Source organism: Tenrec ecaudatus, chromosome X (assembly GCF_050624435.1).
Source record: "Tenrec ecaudatus isolate mTenEca1 chromosome X, mTenEca1.hap1, whole genome shotgun sequence".
In the NCBI taxonomy this organism is placed as follows: domain Eukaryota; kingdom Metazoa; phylum Chordata; class Mammalia; order Afrosoricida; family Tenrecidae; genus Tenrec; species Tenrec ecaudatus.
In genome coordinates, this window is record NC_134548.1 from 149,480,368 (window position 1) to 149,498,911 (window position 18,544).

The following is an 18,544-nucleotide window of genomic DNA, read 5'->3' on the forward strand; positions in this document are numbered from 1 at the left end:
AATACATGATGTCTGAAGAAGCGGACGACAGCTGTACCAAGATGGATGAACTGTTGGTAGGTGGACAAACATGGTCTTGCTACATCAATGTCCTACATGCTGTATTAAGATATGAACTATTCTGGCAAACCTGTGACTGACATTATGTTTTATTTGGGTGTTGTTTGTTCATATTAGAGTGTAACTCAGAGGTATCATGTCATTTGAGGTCACCTTCTTGAAGTTGTTGTATGTTTTTCAGTGTTTTGGTATGTGCAAACCCAGGATTGATGAACCTACGGAGGCAGCAACTAGAATAAGGGTTTGGGGGAGGGGGAGATACAGTGGAAGGAGGGTTTAAAAGGAAGGTGATATCAAGGAGTCCAGGAAGAAAAAGAATGTTTGGAAACGGGTTGTGGTAGCAATTGTAGAATTCTTCTTGACTTGATCGAACTATGGAACGATATATGTGTTAAATCCCAATTAATAATAAGTTTTTAAAATACCACAAAGCACCTTCTCATGTTAGAGGACCAGAGAATTAGAAGTCAACAATGGGAAGATCAAGGGAAAAGAAAATTCAAATATATGAAACTGAATAACAACCTGCTTTAAAACTATTGGTCAGAGGAGAAATCAAATATGAAATTATAAAGATTTTTGAATCAAATAAGAATGAAACCACAAGATACCAACATCTTTAAGATATAACAAAAGCAATGCTCAGAGGACTCTTTATAGCAGTAAATTTACACAGCTAAAAAGAACCAAAATCAACACCTTAGTCCAACATCTCCAACAATGAGGGGGGAAAGTTTTTAAGGCTACAGCACATGAAGAAGAAAAAAATAAAGATTAGAGCAGAAATAAATAAAACAAAATAGAGAAACAATAGAAGGCACCAATAAGATTATCAGTTGGTTCTGTGAGCGAATTAATAAAATCAACAAATCATTGGCAAATGTAACAAAGGAAAATAAAATGCAAATAGCATAAATAAAAAAATTCAATAGCTGCTCTCACAATAGAACCAATTAAAATATACTCTAATATATTTGAAAGCCTAGAATAAATGGAAAGATTTCTAGAAACACACCACCTACAAAAACTAACACAATCTGAGGCGGAAACCTTTATTTGATCCACACATAAAAGGATAGCTGAATAGTTCATAGAAACAGTCCCAACAAAAAAAAAGTCCTGGCCCAGATAGCATCACTGGTGAATTCTACCAAACAGTCCGCGAAGAGCTGACAAAAGTTCTGTTCAATCTATTCCAGAACATAGAACAGGATGGAATACTGCCAAACTCATTATATGAAGCAAACGTAACCCGAACACCCAAACCAGGCAGGCAAAACTACTGCCATCGAGTTAATTTTGACTTGTAGAGACCCTATATAGGATTTCCAGGTCTAAAAATCTTCACCGGAGGAAGCTCACTTTTCTCCCGAAGAGCCACCACGGAGTTGAACCACCACCCTTTTGGTTAGCAGTCCAATACTTCTCCACCCAGGATTCTTAAACCAGGCAAAAACACTAATAAGAAAGATAATTACAGCCCAACATCCCTCATGAACATTGGAGCAAATATTCTCAACAAACTACTGCACAACGGAATACTGCAACATAAGAAAACATAATAATACGTGTGGTAGTTACATAATCTATTGTCAATTTGAGACTTACGAGTGCAGAGGTGGAGTTTGGTCTGTTAATCAGATTACAGATGACCTCATTGGGAGGCGCTAAGGAGATAAATAGCTTGTTGGAGGTGGGACACACTCAGTTCCAGTGAGACATTCTTGTTGACAAGTCACATGGAGACAGGCTGATGGCATCCAGAGTCTTGGAGCCAGTGCTGAGATGCTTCCACTGCCACTGGATCCACACGACTTTCCACCCACTGGCCTGTGATTGTCCTGCATTTGGTGTCAATGTATGTGTTTCACGAGTCTGAAGAGGACTTTGTAGACTGGTATCAGACATATGGACTAATATCTGAATCATGGACTTGATCTGGACTGCGTTGGGAGGTTTTCTCAATATTCAATTGCTCTTGCATATAAACTTCTTTCTCATATACATATGAGTGTCTATGAATTTGCTTTTCTAGTCTACCCAGACAAACACAATTCATCATGACTTAGTGGGATGCGTACTAGCTATGTAAAGATGGTTCAACATTAGATAAGCAATAAAACACTACAAAAATGAAACAAAGGTAAAGAAGCACATTGATTGAGTCAATGCAGGACAAAATTGCCCGCATCCAATTCCCATTCTTATTCATAGTTTTTCAATTCCACACAAGAGAAACAGAAAAGGAATTCCTAAACATCATTAAGAACATATATACAACATGGTGAGTACTAATAGAGAGAAACTGAATGTATACTCCTTACTAATGGAACCAGATAAATGCAGTATTGTGTTGGAAGGCCGAGCCAGATAAATGAAGCGCAATGGGGAAGTAAACGACATAGAAATTGGAAAAACTGATGAATGAAAAATTGGTGCACTTGAATTATGGTATTGACTAAGAATATTGACGTGTCGTGGACTGCCAAAAGAACAAAGAGATATGTCCTGAAGCAAGTACAGCCAGAATGCTCCTTAGAGGCAAGGATGGTGAGAACTTGTCTCCCGTCCTTTGGACCCATTATTAGGAGAGACCAGGACTCGTGCTTGGTAAAGTGGCGAAGCAGCAACATGAGGAAGACTCTCGACAAGATAGATTGTCACAGTGACTACAACAATAGACTGGAAGATAAGAACAACTGTGAGGATGGCACGGGAGCAGGTGGTGCTTCATTCTGTGGGACACACGGTCGTTATGAATTAGAACCGATTCAATGCACCCAACAACAACAAATTGGCAAAGAAGATGTGAAACTATTCGCAGAGTCTATAATCCTATACATAGAAAGTTCCAAAGACTCAACAGAAAACTATTGGAACTAGTAGGAGTCAGCAAAATGGCAGGTTACAAGGTCTACATACTAAAAATCTGTTGACTCCCTCGCCGCTAAAAAGACAGCTTTGAAAAGGAAAGCAGGAAAATAACACCATTTATACTATCCACCAAACGGATAAAATACTTAGGACTAAATCGAACTAGGGATACAAATAGACCTCTGCAAAGAAAACGACCAAATACTATTACAAGAAATTGAAAGGAGCTGCAGGACTTCCTGAGTGAGGCCGTGTGCATGAAGGAGTTCGCCCACCACAATGTCAGGAGGCTCCTGGGGCTCCGAGCGAGAGGGCTGCCCAGCGCCGGTGGTCAGCCTGCCTTTCATGAAGCACGGCGACCTGTACAGTTTCCTCCTCTACTCACGACTGCGGGACCAGCCAGTGTTCCTGCCCACAGAGATTTGGGTGAAGTTCATGACTGACATCGCCAGCAGCATGGAGAGCTGAGCACCAAGAGATTCATCCACCCGAACCTGGCCGCCAGGAACTGCGTGCTGAATGGGAACATATTAATGCTCATCAAAAGCGTCATCAAAAGAGTAAAAAGAGAGTCCACAAATTGGGGAAATGTTTTGGCAAGGACATATTGGACCAAAGATTGGGCTCTAAAATTTATAGGAAACCTCAAAACAAACAGACTTTCATCTAAGAAACATTTGGGCAGCCAGCAGTCACATGAAGATAAAAATATATTGTTTATTTTAAAAATAAATATCTGAGAACAGAAGCTACCTTTTATTTCATGAGATAACCACCAACAAAGAGATCTGACTCTTCTGGGCTGTATTTACCTCCATAGTTTAAAATGATATTATCTGCATTCTATTTCTTGATTTGTCCGCCTGTTACAATGTCTATTTGCTTCCTATTATAATAGTTGAGAACATGACTCATAGATCACTCCTACCTGGATTTTCTCATCCCACCCATATCCATGCCCCAATTTATTAAATTAAACCAACATTCCAGCGAACCAATGGAGAGGTCTGCAGGACTAGCCTCAACCCAGCTACATGGACCCCCACCCCCAGAAGAATGCACTACAGAGACCACCACTGAAGCTACAGCTCAGGGAGAGGGGCTCCTCTGATCAGGGCACACAAGAGCAAATGAAGAGGGAAGGAGAGAGAGTGGAGCACATCCTGGCCCACCAAACACTGAGGACGATAATCCTGCTCAGAGCAGCCAGTGCACAGTTGGCCCCACCAGGAGACATGGCATCCCTCACTGACCCATAGTACTATGGGGGACAACACTGGAGACACAGTGCAGGAATTGTGCCCAATCTGACCTCACCACACCGAAGTGAAACACTAAGGGCATGCAACAGAGCAGCAAGGGGAGTAAAGCATTGAATTTCCCGGGGAATACCAAAAATAGACTTTGGGGCCAGGGCATGGGACCCCATCAGACTCAACTTGAAAACACGCCTAAAGGTTAACAAACAGACCTGGAACTATTTATAGGATTTTCTTTGTTGGTAGTGGTTTTTATTTTCTTTTGTTTTGCTTTTTTTGGTGTTTTGCTTTTTTTTGGCTTTTTAAAAATTATTGTTTTTGCATGTCTATCTAGATAACATAGGCGGGGAAACAATCCAGAGAAGAAAACAAGGGGAATGATGATTGAGGGGTGGGGGCGCACAAGAGAGGGGGAGTCAGAGGAAAGGGAGGGAGAGAGGTGGAGCACGGGAGAAAAATGCGCTGATACCAAGGGCTCAAGAAGAAAGAAAATGTTTTGAAAATGATGATGGCAACATATGTACAAACGTGCTTGACACAATGAATGGATGTGTGGATTGTGATAAGACATGGAAGAGCCCACAATAAAAGTATTTAATAAAAAAACAACATTCAGTATTTATGTTACTGCAAACCATATACATATTTCCCTGTTTAATTCTGGATTGGCTTCACTCTAATCTACTTACAGCCGTTATCTTGAGATTTCCTTCCTCTGACATTCTGACCATCCCTTTATCTCTATCTTCAGTGTTCAACTTCCTATTCTGAACAAAAACTGTGATATTTCACTTATATGAAATAAGCAAATATATAGAAACCAAAGATGATTAGTGGCTACCAGTGGTGAGGGAAAAGGGGACGTTTTTGCTTAAGGGACATTGAATTTCTTTTTCTTAAAAATTTTTTAATAAATCATTTTATTGGGGGCACTTACAACTCTTATAACAATCCATATATCAATTGTATTTAGCACATTTGTACATATGTTGCCATCATCATTTTCAAAACATTTTCTTTCTACTTGGTCCCTTGGTATCAGCTCCTCTTTTGTCCCCAGCCTCCCTTACCCTCCCTCCCTTGTGAACCCTTGAAAATTTATAAATAATTTTTATTTTCATGCTTTATACCGTCCTCTGTCTCCCTTCACCCACGTTTCTGTTGTTCTTCCCTGGGGGGAGGGGGATTGTACATCGATCATTTTGATTGGCTCCCTCTTTCTCCCCCTTCTCCCTCCACCTTCCTCCTTCCTCCTACCCTCATGATATCGCTACTCTCATTATTGTTCCTGAGGGGTTAACTGTCCTGGATTCTGTGTGCCAAGAGCTCTTATCTGTACCAGTTTACATGCTGTGGTCTAGCTAGGTTTGTAAGATAGAACTGGGGTCATGATAGTGGGGGCGAGGGGAGGAGGCAGAAGCATTCAAGAACTAGAGGAATGTTGTGTGTTTTGTTGGTGCTATACTGCACCCTGGCTGCCTTGTCCCTTCCTTGTGACATCTTCTGTGAGGGGATGTCCAATTGTCTACAGATGGGCTTTGGGTCGCCACTCTGATCCACCCCACCCCCCATTCTCATTGAAATGGTTGTTTGCTTTGGGTTTTCTGATGCCTGACACATGATCCCATTGACACCTCTTGATCACACAGATTGGTGTGCTTCTTCCATCTGGGCTTTGTTGCTTCCCTGCTAGATGACTGCTTGCTTAACTTCAAGCCTTTAAGACCCCAGACACTATATCTTCTGATAGCCAGCCACCACCAACTTTCTTCACCTTATTTGCTTGTGCACCCATTTTGTCTTCAGCGATCATGTCAGGAAGTTGAGCACCATAGCACGCCAGGTTATTAGAACAAAGTGTTCTTGCATTGAGGGAGGACTTGAGTAGAAGCCCAATGTCCATCTGCTTCCTTAATACTTAACCTATAAATATATGTATATAGACCGATATCACTATCATTCTTTATTAATATATTTACATATGTCCATGCCTATGTTCATACCACTATAAATGTCTTTTACTTCGTAATTCTTTCCTCTACTTCCTTTTACTTTCCTCCTGTCCCACTCTCATGTTTGACCTTCATTCAGCTCTCTGTACTTCCTCTCGGCTACACTGCACTTGATCAAACAACACCAGGCATTCTATGCCCTCGTTGCCTTCAATTTTAGATCTCTTGTTGTTCTCTTCTCCCTGGGTTCATTGGCTCCCCTCCTCCCTTTCCCCTACCTCGCCCTCTCTTTCCCCTACCTCCTTCTCCCCCCTGTCCCCTGGAACCAGTGGTCCCATTATTTTCTTCTTGGGATTGTTTAATTTGCCTATCTTATATAGAGATGAAATTTTTTTAAAAGAAGAAAAAGTAGCCTATGAAAATTCCCAAGTCTGTCTGCTGACCCTTATGAATGTTTTCTGATTGGGTCTGGTGTAGTGCCAAACCCAGCCCCTCAAGTCCGATGTCTATTTTTAGAATTCCCTGGGGACTTTGTTGCTTTGCTCCCCTTGCTCCTCTATTGTGCTCCCTTTGTGTTACATCCTGGTGTGGGGATCAGATCGGACACAATTCCTGCACTATGTCTCCGGTGATGCCCCCATAGCACTGTGGGTCAGTAAGGGGACATCATGTCTTGTGGTGGGAACAACCCTATGGTCCTCTCTGCGCATTGTCTGCTCCGAGCAAGAATGTCGTTCTGGAACCTGAATGGACAAGGATGCTGTTCTCTCTCTCTCTCTCTCTCTCTCTCAGTCTCTCCTTCCCTAACTCCTTCCCTCTCCCTCTTCGTTTGCTCCAGTGTGGTCTGGGCAGACCGGCCACTCTCCCTGGGCTGTATCTTCAGTGATGTCCTCTGTAGCATTATTCTAGGGAAGGGGGTCGATGTAGCTGGGCCAGGGCCTGGCTGGCCCTCACAGTCCTCTCTGTTAGCTCACTGCTTCTTACCAATATGTTGCCTTCAAGGCTGGCTTGACATACCAGTTTGAGGTCTGGTCCCTCTTTCCCTTTCCTGTGGAGATGTAAACAGTGCCCTCCCCGTGGAAGGGACATTGAATTTCTGTTAAAAGTGGTAGAATCATTTGGAAAAGGATAGTGAGAATGGTGGCACAGCTTGAATAGTATAATCAATGTCATTGAATTATACATGCAGAAATTGTTTTGTTGTGAATGTTTTCAGCACACACACACACACGCACACAGAAGTTCCTGTCCCAAGCACCATGTCTTCCCTTGTATACTTTTTATCTGTGAAAAAGCAAATCTTCCTGGTAGAGAAAAGGTGCATTGGAAATTTTCATGTGTACAAAAACATTATAACTTCATATGGGTTGTTATATTTTAACTGGATACAGAATTCTAGTTCAAAAATAATTTTTCTGTTACATTGTTTAAAATTCAAAATTTGACCAAAATACAAATGGTTTTAATTTGCATTTTTTCAATAGGTGCTGATGCTGAGCACTTTTTCCTTTGCTTATTGGCCCTTCATATCTCTTTCTAAGTGAAGTATCTGCTAATGCCTTTTGTCCAATTTTTAATTGGGTTGCTAATTCAATTGTGGGTATTCTTTACACATTCTGAATACAAGTCCTTTGTCAGTTACAGCATTTGTGAGTGTCCTCCCACACTCTGTGGCTTTCCTATTCATTTTCTTAATTATATCTTTTTCCTATACAATTTCACATTATTATTTAATCAATATCAACGTTTTGAGTATTACACAATTAATGCCTGCTCATATTGAAAAAAAACACGGGGAAATCAAAGAAGCCAAAAAGGGCTGATCTAAAAACAGGTATGATCCAACCTAATGATATTATAATGAGGTTATTTAAATCCAGCTGCTGTCAAGTTGACTCATTGTGATCATCTGTATGTCGGATTAGAACTGTGCACCATAGGGTTTTCAATGGCTAATGTTTCAGAAGTAGATCACGTCTTTTCTTTTGAGGTGTGTCTAATAGAACTCTAACTTCCAACCTTTCACTTAGCAGTCAAAACTATTAACAGTTTGAACCATCCAGAGATCCTTCAAATATAGCAACTTCCTTTTACCATTATTTACGTCCAAAAATATTAGAATAAGATGATGTTTCCATCTAATATTATGCAAACTTCTGTCAAGTGAATATATGTGAACTCTTACCTCACATAGGGTAAAATCACTTTATCCAGAAGAGTGCTGTTCACTGCTCTTCTAGGTTAGTCAACTCCCCCTTTAATGTCCAATAACTTAAACATATTTAAGGCTAATTACTATTAACATATTTTATGTTAGATGGCAGTAGAGTGGGAGTGTAAAAGCTGAGAATGTTACCCTTCTCATAGCCAGGATAGACCCAGAAACCTGTCATACAACATAGAATTCAATTCTTCCCAACTTTAGTCAGCCTGGAAGTGCATTATCCACTAACATCTCCAGAAAGAGACCAAGCCCTCATTTTAGCCTTGTGAAACTCTAAGCAGGTTCACCAGTGGAGCCCTACTGGACTTCTGACCTAGGGGACAGTGAGATGATGAATAGATGTTGTTTTAAGCTGTTAAGTTTCCGTTTGCTATCAGCAATAGAAAGCTAATACAAACACAATAGCCATCAGCCATCGCAACAGCTAGGCCTTCCAGGTGTGAAAGTTGCTAAAGCATGAAAGAGAAAATCCCATCTCCTGTAAATGTTCTTTGGTTAAAAAAAGAAAGAAAGAAAAATCATAGAAAATAAATGGCTCCTGGAAATGCCTGTGGGAAATGGTGTTGCTAGGCTATCGCTAAAAAAGACGTGTGTCAACATTTGCTCAATGGATTAAAGGAGGCGGAGGAGAACACCGCGAAGAGGAAACAAAAAGGAGCTCTGTGACAAACTGGTCGGATTTAGAAGATATTTTTATATTATAACAATTGTTCTGTGTGTACATTTTATTACTCACTGCTATGTGACAGCAAGAAACACTTGCTAAGAGGAGCTGAAACCAAGGGCTCAAGTAGAAAGATATTGACTTGGAAATGTTGATGGCAATATATGTACAAGTGTGCTTAGTACCATTGAATGATGGATTGTCATAAGATTTGTTAGTAAGAGCCCCCTCCCAATAAACTGATTAAAAAAGAAAGAAAAAGAAACACTTTTGATGATCAGGATTGAAGTCTTCAATATGGATTACAATTCAATGTAGAAAAGATCAAGACCCTCATAACTGGACTGATAGGTAGCATCATAATAAATAGAGAAAAGGTTGAAGTTGTGAAGGATTTTGACTTGCTGGATCCACAGTCAATGCCCATGGAAGCAGTAGTCAAGAGATCAAATGATACATTGCAAGATATCAAATGACACTGTGGCAGTTACATAATCTGGTGTCAATTTGGGAGTTGAGAGGATTAAGAGTGAAGGAGTGGAGTCTAGTTTGTCAATCGGATCATAGCCAATGAGGCCTCTGTGTGGGCATGGCCATCTCCTGACAATTCTGGGAATTCCTGTGTTTCTTCCTTGGAGGTGGGAGACACCTTCTTCTCTCAACACACTTCCTGCAATATATCCCTGAGGTGAAACCACATGGACCTACCCTGATGCAGGCCTGCATGCTGGAGAAGTCACATGGAGACCCCTGCCAGTGCTGAGATGCTTACAATGCCACTGGATTTATAACACTTCCCACCCACTGGCCTGTGATCTTCTGCATTCGCATCTTTTCAGGTATTCTGGGAGTCATAAGAGGACTTTAGAGATTGGTGTCAGACATATGGGCTAATGTCGGACTTATGGACTTGATCTGGACTGGGCTGGGATGTTTTCTTAATGTTCAATTACCCTTTATATAAAAATCTCTCTTATACACATATGAGTCTCCCTGGATTTGCTTCTCTTGTCTATCAGACTAACACAGATACAATCTCTTTAAAGTGTTGAAGAGCTAGGTTGTCACTTTGAGTATTAAGGTGTACCAGGTCCAAGCCATTGTATTTTCAATGGCATCATATGCATGTGAACTTTGGACACCGAATAAGGAAAATCAAAGAAGAATCGACACATTTGAATTGTAGTGCTGGAGAAGAATAGTGAATGTACCATGGACTGCTAAAAGGACAAATCAATCTGTCTTAAAAGAAGTATAGCCAGAGTGATTTTTTTGAGACAAGGATGGCAAGACTTTGTTTCACATACTTTGGCCATGTTGTCAGAAGAACTAGTCCCTGGAGATGGACATCATGTTTGGTAGAGGAGCAGTGAAAGAGAGGAAGACCTTCAAGGGGACAGATAGACACTCTGACAGCCCCAATGGGCTCAAGCAAGGGACAATTGTGAGGACGGGACAGGACCAGGCAATATTTTGTTTGGTTGTACGTAAGGTTGCTATGGGTTGGAACAGACTTAATGGCACCTAACAGCAACTGCAACTGTGACAGTAAGTTCAAAAATAGTGCTAGCAGGGTTCCAGTTCATCTATGCATTGTTAATCCCAAGCAAACTATGCTCAAATATCCTCCTGCAATTAGTGAATAACTGCAGATCAGTTCTCTTGTCTTGGTCTCATTAGGCTGTTTTCAAACAAACCAAAGGATACTTTGATATGGTTTGTGCCATGGAAGAAAATAATTTCTAAGCCAAGGCTAGTATCAAATTTTTAACAAAACTCAATTGGATATCTGTGAAACCATTGGAGCTTTGCTGAGCTACTGGCCCACATAAACCAAATGTTTTTAGATGAATTAAGCATTTTAAGAGAAGTCAGGCAAACGTGAAAGGGAGTGCTAGAGGGGGAAGAGTGCTACACTCAATTAAGTGAAGAAATTGTGGCTGAAGTCCAGAGTCTGGTGGAAGAAGACTATGGGATTACCATTGATTTCATCGCTGCTAAAGTGAGGATCTCATGTGTTCATGTTGTTGTTAGGTGCCATCAAGTCCGTTCTGATCCCCAGGGACCCTCTGCACAACAGATCGAAACCCTGCCTGGTCCTGCGCCATCCTCACCCTTGTTCCTATGCCTGAGCCCATTGTTGCTGCCACTGTGTCAATTCATCTCATTGAGGGCCTTCTTGTTTTTTGCTGCCCCTGTCCATTAGCAAGCATGCTGTTCTTGTCCAGGGACTGGTCTCTTCTGACAACATGGCCAAAGAATGTAAGATGAAATCTCACCATCCTACCCTCCAAGGAACGCTCTGGCCCTTCTTCCAAGAGTCCTTTTTTTAGCAGTTGTGTTAGACTTTGTTGACTAGAAAAGAAATCCAGCGGCAAGCATATATTAAGAAGTAATTATATATCAAGAAAGCATCCCAGCCCAGTCCAACCTAAGTCCATAAGTTCACTATTAGTCCAAAAGTCCCTCTTCAGACTCACACAGCCATATGTAATGATGCAGAATGCAGGAAGATCACAGGCAGTGGGTGCAGAGTTGTGTGGCTCCCAGGTGGGGGGAAACATGGCAGGGCTCCAGCAACTCTCAGAGTGGCCACCAGAGTCTCCGTAAGCAGGAAGGAAGAGTAGTAGAGAGGAGGGGGGATTTCCCAGGCTCCTCCTGATGAGAAGGTCACGCCCTCAAGAAGATAGCATCAGGCTGGGTGATGTGATTGACAGGTCTTACTCCATCCCTAACCAGGAGTGTCTAGTTGACACAAAATCATCATCTAACTACCTATCACAGCAGTCAGTGGTACTTTCTATATCCATCTCCAGCACCACAATTCAAATGCATTGATTCTTCTGCAGTCTTCCTTATGAAATGTCCAACTTCCACATGTATACGAGACAGTTGAAAAAACCATGGTTAGGCACACCCTAGTCCTCAAAGTAACATTCTTGCTTTGCAATGCTCTAAAAAAGGTCTTGTGTAGCAGATTTACCTAATGTGATGAGTTGTTTGATCTCTTGTCTGCTGCTTGTATGCTCATTGAATGCATATCCAAGCAAGACAAAACCCTTGACAACTTCAATCTTTTCTCCATGTACCATGATGTTACCTATTGGTTCAGTTGTGTGCAATTTAGTCATCTTTACATTGAGTCGTAGTCCACAGGGAAGGCTGAGATCTTTGATATTTACCAGCAAGTGCTTCAAGTCCTCCTCACTTTAAGCAAGCAAGGTTGTTGCCTCTGTATATCTCAAGTTATTAATAAATCTTTCTCTAACCCTGATGCTATGTTCTTCTTCGTATGATGCAGCTTCTCTGACTATTTGCTTAAGGATCTCACGTGGTTCACTATGTGAACATCATGGCCTCGGCAAGTTTTGGGCTCGACAGGTGCCCAAAGTGTTACATGAAGATCGAGTAGCACAAAGAGCCAATCTTTCCATACGTTTTTTTTTAACAGTTTTATTAGCACTTTAGCCACAGGTCATACAGCTCAATAATTCAATCATGTCAACAAGAGTTGTACAATTGTCATCACATTCAATTCTAGAACATTTTCTTCTTTCTTGTAGTCATTGTTATTCATGTAATTATTTTCTTTCTAATTTGGGCAAAAATGTACCAAGCACAACATTCTCCAATTCCACAACTTCTAATTGTATAAGTCAGTGTCATTGATTATACTCTTTGTGTTGTCTAACCATTCTTGGTAGCCGTCTCCAAATTATTCTACCACCATTGACATAAACTCAATGCCCCATAAAAAACAACTCTTTCCCCTTCACCTATGGTAACCATTGGTCAAGTTTGGTTTCTCCCCGTTTCCCCTGGGTTTTCTAGATACAGTATTCATATATCATATACTTCCGTGGCTAAATCACTTTTAAAGTGAGTTGTATAGTTACAATCAATTTTAGTTCTCCCACCCACATTCATTGTTTGCTCCCCAAATATCCTCATGCTCCATCCCCTTATAAACCATTTCATCAGTTATTATCTCTATGTATATCTACTCCTTGTGTGCTCCACAAACTTGGAACCTGAACAGAAACAATTAAAAAACAAGGCAAAATAAATTGGTAAGGATAAACAAATAATAATACAAAGATAAAAATACAAATAATAAGTAAGAAAGAAAAGACCACCATTGATATTTAAAAGCTAGGGAAGAAATTTTTGTCAAGGAACAATCAAGAAATACTTGACCCTAGAACAAATCCAAGTTGGGTCAAGAGAGAGGTCAACTGACCACGTATCAAGTTCAATCCAGCATAATCAAATACACAATGCTCTCTGTCTGATAGTAAAGCTGGCCTGTGGCCAGAGGAGACCGTCTGGAGCACTAGTGCTCAACCTGTGGGTCTGACCCTTTGGGAGTTGAACGACTCTTTCACAGGGGTTGCCTGATTCATCATAGCAAAATTACAGTTATGAGGTAGCAACAAAAATTATTTTATGGTTGGGGGGGCCACCACAACATGAGGAACTGGATGAAAGGGTCGCGGCATTAGGAAGGTGGAGAATCACTGTTCTAGAGGTTTAATCTGACTAGACGCTCTGAAGATGAGTTTGGGACTCCCACTGTCCTCCATAGGCTGCTACAAATTGAGTCTTCACAATTTAAGCTCTGATACTTTTGCCTTCATCGTATTTGGATTTTGATATTGCCAACTTCGGATCACACAAGCTGGTGCTTCTTCCATGTGGACGGACTCACCGAGATGGCTGCCTGTTTGAATACAGGCCTTTAAGATCCCAGACACTATTCCATCTGCTTTCGTCAGCACACTTTACTGTAGCACCCTTATCTTTAGCGATCGTGTCATTAAGGTGAGTACTGTGCAGGGCCATATTATCAGAATCAGCTGGAGCTAGAGTTAAGTGGGAGCCCAGAATCCATGTGCTCCATAAGTTTTTAAGCTAATGAAGACAAATGTATGGATAAACTCATAACCAAGGACAAAAAGAAAGCCCTCAAACCCACTGCCATTGAATTGTCAACTCACAGAAACCCTGAGATAGTTATAGTTTATTGTGCCAACCTGGCTGATAAACACAGGTGGGGGTAAAATTGAAGGGTGGAAGGGATAAAAGGCTCGTTGAGCCTCGCCTTTCTAGTTCTCAGGTCTCTTTCTTTGTGTTGGTCAGACCAGGATGCCATTTCCGTGGCCAGTTCACTGCTTCAGCTGACAAGGCTCACTTCCTGCAAGATGTCCTTGAAGAGAAGCCGCATGAACCTAACCGGTGCAGCCCTAGGTGCAGGAGCAGCCATGTGTAGACCCCTGCCAGCTCTGAGATGCTGACATGCTCACTGACTCGGCTTTCCTCCTGCAGTTGGAGTCATTGCATGTGTTTTGTGAAATTGAGGAGGACTTTGTAGACCAGTGTTGGATATATGGGCTAATGTTGGACTTATGGGCTTGGACAGCACTGGGTTGGGATGCTTTCTGAATGTACACTTACCCTTTATATAAAGCTCTCTCTTACACATATATGAGTTTCTGTGGATTTGTTTCCCTAGTATGCCCAGACTAACACAAACCCTATAGGACAAGGCAGAACGGCCCCCTGTGAGTTTCCAAGAGTGTAACTCCTTTCGGGAGCAGAAAGCCTTATTCTCCTGGTGGTTTCCAACAGCGAAAGCCCAGCCCTTAGCCACTGTGCCACTGTGCCACTGGGACTCTTTAACCAGTCTTTGAATCACCAATATGACCCAGAGAGCAAAGGTCAATCAAAATAGTGGCTTGCTAAAATTGAAACCACAAAAAACCCCAGTGGTTTTCAAGGGGATTTGCTGGGCCAGTTAAATTCAAGGCAGCAGGGTCAGCTTTAAAAGATATGGTGTCTTCTTCGGCGGTATCTCTAAGGGCTACTCTTGATAGATTTTCTTGAAAGACATAGGGTGATCACAGGGGTTTATTATTAAGAAGTTTTAAGTAAATGAGAATGGCATTGGTGAGAAACAGGTCAGGAAACTTGTGTTGAGGCTTCTTTTTATCTATCACAACAATGTACCTGCTCATTCTTCCAGGGTAGCAGGTATGAGAATTTCATTGGGAAATCTTACCATATTCACTCTGTAGTTCTGATTGACACACATTCAGGCTTCTTTTTGTTCCCCCCATTCAATGAACCATTAAAAGGAACCGAATTTGAGTTCCTTAAGCATGCCCAAACTGCTGTTTTGACGTGGTATAATGTAAGGTTGTAGAATACCTTGAGGGAGGCTTACAGGGATGGAAACATGGCCTTCATCAGTGTTTAGGCCTAGATGGAGGGTGAGAGTGTCACAAAGCCATAGCGTCACAGTTTGATAGTTTTTTAAAGAATATGATTTTGTTGCGATACTTTCTAATTACCCTCAGAAGGTGGATGGGGCAAGGTTTCCTCACCAAATTCTTGTGTAACATTCCTTCCTGCCCTCAAACAATAAGGAGGTGCTTTGTCACAAGGGGAAAGCTTCCTCACCCATGTAGTTGACGACATAAAGTACTTTGCTTGAAATTTCTAGCTTTTCTGGATGTTTCCACGTGCCTCGTGGACAACACATTTGGAATGTCTTTTTGACATTGAAATCTCTGAGGCACTTCTTTGAGCAGTGCATGCTGTTTGTGCACTGGATGGGGGTGGAAGGAGAAGGAAGCACAAAGGCCTCTGGGCTCATTTGTACTGAGGCAAGCTTAACCATTGTCCCATATGTTCTGTACAATTTGTTTTCCTTTGCTGGTGTTCAAGAGGTTGTCAGTGTGTGCTAAAAGCAGAGTAAAACATACGTTTTGGGGGGTTGAAGTTTATAAGAAAGATCATCCTGCAAAAAGAGAAGTATTCCAGTCACTGAAGAGAGTCCATGAGGAGGGAGAAGAAAAGGTTCTAAACCAGAAGGTTCATAAGGAGAAGACACTTGCAGTTGCTACATGGGTTCGGTTTATTCAAGACTGGTGTGAGGAAGCAGACAAACTAAACTATCATTTTTCAGCATTGGGTCTATCTAATTTTTAGCTGTTTAGTAGCTCGTTAATTTTTAAATTTAACATATCTTTAAATTTCTTATAATTAATTTTTCAGAGGGTTCGTGAGGGAGGGGGGAGTGGGGAGTAAGAGGGAAAATTTGAGTAGCTCATACCAAGGACTCAGGTAGAAAGCAAATGTTTTGAGAATGATGATGGCAACAAATATACAAATGTGCTTGATACAATGGATGTATGTATGGATTGTGATAAGTGTTGTATGAGCCCCCAATACAATGATTTACTATATATGTTTTGCTGCTACTAAAAACACACACAGCAAAACACATACCAATTCAAAATTTTCTAAATGTACAGTTTAGCAATATTCATTAAGTGGTACAACCATTATCAACCTGCTTTCTGGGTTGTTTCCTACCTCTCTCTCTTTTTTTTTTTTTTTTTTAGTTCAAGGACTGTTTGTTGGCTTCTAGGAGTGTTTTCCAGTCTAGTGTGATGGGGTGCCAAGCCAAGGCCCCAAAGTCTATTTTTGGTATTCCCTGGGGACTTCGTGGCTCTGTTCCCCTTGCTGTTCTATTGCACACCCTTAGTGTTTTGCCTCGGTGTGGTGGGATCAGATTGGGTGCAATTACCACACTGTCCCAGTGTTGTCCCCTGAAGGGATATGGGTCAGCAAGGGATGTCCTGTCTCATAGTGGGGCCGACCATATGGTCTTCTCTGTGTATTGGCTGCTCTGAGTGGGAATATCGTCCTCAAGGCTTGGTGGGCCAGGATGTGCTCCACTCTCTCTTCTTCCCCCTTCATTTGCCCCCATGTGCTCTGATCAGATATGTTCTTCTCCCTGAGTTGCAGCTGCAGTGCTGTCCTCTGAAATAAATTCTTCTGGGGGGAGGGGCAGCTGTCCACATATCCTACCTCCTTAACATAAACTCACTGCCTCCCTAACATGCCTATCTAACTTTTGGAGTTGTCATTGTCAATTTTAACCCATATAGATCTTGTCATTACGTGCCTTCGTGTTGGTTTCAACTCATAGTGAGCCACCCTATTGCCCGATCCTGAGCCATCTTCACAATTGATATGTTTGAGAACATTATTGCAGCCATTGTTTCAATCTATCATAAAGGCCATAATGCTCAAGGCAGATGGTTTTCCTACTTAAACTATTTGGTTTTAAGAATACTTCAGGAAATATTTCTTTTTTTTTAAGGAAATATTTCTGATGTAAAGTTTAAAGATCATCAAGCGGCTCATCCATCTTCCATGGCTCCAAAAAGTCTGAGGTCCATGAGGATTTTAAGTTCTGTTCTACATTTCTGCCTCCCCCTTTTTTTGTTCAAGGATCATTTTTTGGCCCTTAGGAGTGTTTTCCAGTCCAGTCTGTTGGGGCACCACGCCCTGGCCCCAAAGTCCACTTTCAGCATTCCCTGGGGACCTTGCCACTCCATTCCCTTGCTGTTCCGCTGCACTCCCCCAGTGATTTGCCTCGGTGTGGTGGGATCAGGTCAGGTGCAATTCCCACACTGTGTCTCCGGTGCTGTCCCCTGTATCACCCTTGGTCACTGAGGGGCATCATGTCTTATAGTGGGGCCAGCCATGTGGTTCTCTCTGTGGACTGGCTGCTCTAATCAGGAACATAATCCTCACGGCCTGGTGGGCCAGGCTGTGCTCCACTCTCTCCTCCTCCCCCTTCATCTGCTCCCGTGTGCTCTGATCATATATGTCCATCTCCCAGCTTTTCCTCCCTTTTGATCAGGATTTCTCTATGCAAACTTTGATCAAAATATTTAGTAATTGTGGCATCATCCAGTTCTTCTGGTCTCCTGGCAAAGTTGTTCGGGGCGGGAATTAGTCACGCATTCCATATGTTCCTCTTATTTCTGACTCTCCTTCCTCTGTTGCTCCAAATGAATAGACACCAACTGTTGTATTTACCAATTGTGTTTTGGGTGGCCTGTGGTAAGCTTCAAAGACCAGATATTATGCAGTGAACTAGGAAGTAGAAGGAAAACATTGTGTTAGGCTGGGTTGACTAGAGAAGCAAATCCAGGGATATTCATATATGAATAAGAAAGAGTTTTATCCAAGAAGTGCATGCAACATACCAGCATGAATCAGGGAACCAACAGAGAGGTCTGAGGGGCTGGTCCCAATGCCAACTACATGATCAGGTGCCTATCCCCCCAGAAGAATTCACTTCAGAGGACAGGACTGAAGCTACAGCTCAGGGAGAGGGACATGCCTAATTAGAGCACACAAGAGCAAATGAAGGAAGAGGGAGAGAGTGGAGCACACCTGGCCCACCAAGCCCTGAGTACGCTATTCCTGCTCACAGCAGTCAAAGCACAGAGAGGACCAGAGGGCCACCTCTACTATGAGACACAACGTCCCTCACTGACACCTAGTGCTTCAGGGAACAACACTGCAGACAGTGTGGGATTGTGCCTGATCTAACCACAACACACCAAGATGAAACACTAAGGGCGTGCAACAGAACAGCAAGGGGTGAAGAGCAATGAAGTCCCCAGGGAATACCCAAAATAGACTGTGG